Genomic DNA, 4856 nt, shown 5'->3' with positions numbered 1-4856 from the left:
ATTTTTCTTTGTCCACCTTATTCAGTTGACCAATTTATTAATTTCCCAAAAATGTGCAAACTTAGTCATTTCCTTTAAAATACTGTTTAAGTACATTCCACAAAATTTGACATGTAGTATTCCTTTCTGATTTTCTCTTTAGCTCAGAGGTTAATTAATAGTTTCTGGGGGCACCTGAGTAGCTCAGTCCATTGAGCGTCTAACTCTTGATTTAGGCTCAGGTTATGTTCTCACAGTCCTGAGACTGAGCCCTGTGTTGGGCTCTGTGCTGATCTTGGAGCCTGCTTGGAATTCTCTCTTGCTCCCTCTCTCTGCCCCTCCCCCATTCATGCTCTTTCCCTGAAAATAAATAAAACATTTATAAGTCAGAGAAAGACAGATATATGATTTCACTTACATGTGGAATTTGAGAAACACAATAGATGAACATTGGGGAAAGGAAAGAAAAATAAGATAATACAGAGGCAAACCATAGGAGACTTTTAAATACAGAAAACGAACTGAGGGAAGCTGGAGGGGAGGTTGGTTGGGGAATGGGTTAAATGGGTGAGGGGCATTGAGGAGGGCACTTGTTGGGATGAGTACCTGGTATCATATGAAGAGATAAATCACTGGGTTCTACTCCTGAAGCCTTGACAACACTGTACATTAACTAACTTGAATTTAAATAAAAAAAAAAAAGATACAAACTTCCTGGGGATGTAAGGTATAGCATGGTGACTATAGTAAATAATACTGTATCGTATATTTGAAAGTTACTAAGAGAGTAGATCTTAAAAGTTCTCAACACAGGAAAAAAAGGTACATATATGTGGAATATATGTAGTGCTCATTTCATTATATGGTTAATCTTGAACAATGCCAGAGTTAAGGGTATTGAAAATCCACATATAATTTGTGACTCCCCAAAAGCTTTACTAATAGCCTACTGTTGACTATAAGCCTTACCAATAATATAAACAGTTGATTCACACATATTTTGTATGTTATGGGTATCATATACTATATTTTTACAATAAAGTAAGTTAGAAGGATAAAATGTTATTAAGGAAATCACAAGGAAGAGAAAAATACACTTACAGTACTGTAAAAAAATCTGCATATAAGTGAACTTGTGCAACTCAAACCCGTGTGGTTTAAGGGCCAACTGTATATTATTATGCTGTACACCTGAGGATAATATAATGTTATATGATAATTATATCTCAAAAATGAAACTAAATAAAAAACAAAACCCAAGTCTATGCTATTTGTAAGAAATCTACCTAAAGCAACAAATTTTTAAATGACAAAAGAATAAATATAAATAAGTAAAAAGACATTTAAAAATAGTTTCTGGACAGAGTTAGTATAAAATTTTTTATTTTCCTTTAGTTACTAACTAGACAGGGCTGAAGCTAGCTTTGATGGTAAGTCTCAGGCTTTGATTCCAATAATTCTGTTTTAGGAGTGCTTCAGAATACAATATCCAGAATCTTTGGATGCACAAAATTAAGCTTTACTACACAGCAAATGTTATATGCATTAAAAAAAAAAAGCCGTATAACAAAAAAATGAGATTTTTAAAAAATGTTCACATAAATGTAGGTAATTAAATAAAGAACAATTTCTCCCTTTTTTTTTTTTTCTGGAAGGAAACATATAATGTTTCTTTTTTCCCCCCAGAATTGTTATTTATTCTTTTCATAAGAAAAATCTCTAATTAATCAAACTATGATTTCTAACCAATTTTTACTTGTAATTACACAAAAATAAAAAAACCAACAACAACAAAAAACATCCCGCACCCACGAAAGGCATAACCAAAGCAGACTTCAATACTTGTCAACTATTAGGGAAAAGCAGTAAAATTTATTGTACTAAAGGAGAGGTTACCTGTAATGAACCCCAAATTTAGAGAAATCATGTAGCATTCCCATAACTAAAAATACGTAAATACAAATAGGTGAAGAGATACATTTATTACTAAAAATTTTAGTCTATTCTATTTAATTGGGAGTATATTGGCAGAAACTCTGATAAATGTGATGTGGCTTGGGACTGTAAAAAGCAACTTTTTACCAAAGTTAAATTTCAACTGATTTTATAATACATTTGGTCTGGGAACTTAGGATAAGGACTTAGGGTCCTTATCACTGTACAGTCTGTGATTTTACTATGAAATATTTTAATTCAAGCATATCAGCTATAGTTTAGAGTATGTGTAACATTTTTAAAAACCCAAAGAATGTTAATTTTGAACAACAACTTTTATGAAAGTAACAATATTGTAAAATTCTAACACCTTAGAAAATCAGTCTGGATGTATTTTAATTATGGAGAAAAAAATAATGGGATCTTGAACTATCAAATCAATTTCTTTCCTACGAACACAGTATGTATCTTTTTCCTTGAAACTATTTTGGATCCAGTCAACACCCAAAAATAAGAATATTATTCCTATCTCAGCTGAAAATTTAATGAATCAATAATATTATCGTAGCCAACAACATGTAAACTGCATTATGTCAGATATATAAAACTGATACAGAAATCATCTAAAAGCTTTGAAATATTGGAACTGAAGGCTTTCTGCATTTGTAAATTAATGACCTTTGTGTGGGAGGAACTAAGGTATTTAAAACACTGTAACATCTTAAAATCTATAACAAAATGGAAAACTACTAATACTAGTTTTTATTTATTGAATATAATGTATTGTCACATTGGCTTACATAAACACCCAGTGTTCATCCCAAAAGGTGCCCTCCTAAATGCCCAGCACCTAGTACTAGATTTTAAAACTCACAAGTTAGGGGTACCTGGGTGGATCATTGATTAAGCAGATGACTTCGGCTCAGGTCATGATCTCACAGTCTGTGAGTTTGAGCACTGCATCAGGCTCTGTGCTGACAGCTCAGAGCCTGGAGCCTGCTTCAGATTCTGTGTCTCCCTCTCTCTCTGCCCCTACCTCACTTGCACACTGTCTCTCTCTCAAAAATAAATAAACGTTAAAATTTGAGGGAAAAAAAACTCACCAGGTTATAATAATGCAAAACAAATTTATCATTTTGCTGATTTTCAATTTATACATGCAGTATGAATTACAATTACGTACAGCACTACAGCACTATCCAAAAGGAAACAATGATGCATAAAATATTTATGGTAAATAAAATTATTGCATTTTATGTCATTTTCTTAAAAATCAAAGTTATCAAATCCCTTAATGTCATATTAAACATAAACAATTCCAGTTCAAATTAGAGGAAATGTAGGCCAATAGCAGCTTCTGACAACAAAAATATAGAAGTTAAAGCCTTCCAGTTTGTCTGATTTAGGTCAGACATTCATGGAAACAAAAGAATATTTAAAATTATTTATTTGATCATTATGCATAGCAAAGGAAAGCATTACAGAGAGCAGACTTCCCTCCTACCATAAAACTATTTACACCCATTTATTTAAAATGTTTTAATGTTTATTTTTGAGAGAGACAGACAGACAGAATGTGAACAGGAAAGGGCAGAAAGAGAGACAGAAGGAAAGAGACAGAATCTGAAGCAGGCTCCAGGCTCTGAGCTGCTGGTACCGAACCCAAAATGGAGCTTGAACTCGTGAACCATGAGATCATCACCTGAGCTGAAGTCAGACGCTTAATTGACTGAGTCACCCAGGTGCTCTTACACACATTTATTTAGCTAGAAACTTTAGCTTGAAGAGGTACTGGTGTATTCCGCTTGTAATAATTTCTCTACAACAAACAATTGCCCTACACTTGGAGCATGTTGAAAAAAACTATTGCCTTATGGGTCTTTTTCGTTCCTTTGAGTCTCAATCACTGAGAGCTCAAGGTACTTTGAGAGAATTCTGGTGTCCTAGATGGTCTGAGTAATGCATTAAAATCAAGCAATGTGTTTGTATTCTTGAAAATACTCTTAAATGCCTCGAAATGTTGTCTGAGTTGTGGAGCTCATACTTCTCCTCCTGGCACTATATGTGAAGAGCATTTGTTTTCAAGCTTCACACCAACTTTGTTTTGTTCTTTCCTCATCAGCCACTGTGCTTCCTTTTCCATTTTCTTCCTTTCTTTTCTCTGTCTGCTGTCTTCTGCTGCCTCAGAGCTTCTGCTTACCAGGCTGCATCTTCTTCTTCTTCTTCCCATGCATTGCTATTTTCCTACCAGGTATCTAAGTCAACTAATTCAGGAGATTGATGAATAAAAGGCATATATTGTGTAGCTGCTAATCTATTAGAGAAACTTGTGCTCCATTTGGGATGCCAAAACTTAATGGTTCTCTTTTCTTATTAATGATTCTTTATGAGTTTTCTTTGCTGGTGTCATGTTCTTAAAATAGTCAGGTTCCAGTTTCGCAGTATTTTGTTGTGTAGTAACATTCTCATTCCCTTCTTCAATCTTAACACTTGTGGTGCATCTTCATCCTAGGATGTCGACTCTTCAACATCTGTCTGTTTAGGAACTGATAAATAACCAACTGTACTTGGCAAAGTTATTTGGTCTCCACTTAACTCCTGTCCTCTGCCAGATCTGCATATTAACCTCTTTAGGAAGGAGAATAGTGTTGCTGGGCAGATGCAAACTTTAAATAACTGAAACTGTGTGATAGCCATAGTGAGAATCAAAGCCTGTCCCTCCCCAACTCCAGGAGACACTCCAAGCTGTCCTGGTGCCACGCACGCACACAAGGCCATATCTAATGTTCCTACACTAGTTTTGATCAAGATTTCAAAATATTTTAGTGAATCTGAAATTGATAGGCCAAGTCATTTTGGTGAGAAGAATAATGAATTTCAGAGAAACAGTAAGAATTTGATCAAAAGACAGTTTTGTAAACATATTACATATTTTATCTTTG

At 34.2% G+C, this 4856-nt stretch overlaps 1 pseudogene; it reads right to left on the bottom strand.

Annotated features, from left to right (window-relative positions):
• Positions 1–3952: 3952 nt before the first annotated feature.
• Positions 3953–4617, bottom strand: LOC120224965 (annotated as a pseudogene).
• Between the last annotated feature and the right edge of the window lie 239 nt (positions 4618–4856).

This window comes from Hyaena hyaena, unplaced genomic scaffold (genome assembly GCF_003009895.1).
Source record: "Hyaena hyaena isolate Hyena2069 unplaced genomic scaffold, ASM300989v1 scaffold_1290, whole genome shotgun sequence".
Lineage (NCBI taxonomy): Eukaryota > Metazoa > Chordata > Mammalia > Carnivora > Hyaenidae > Hyaena > Hyaena hyaena.
Note: the sequence above shows the minus strand (reverse complement) of the source record. Positions and strands in the feature narration are given on the sequence as shown.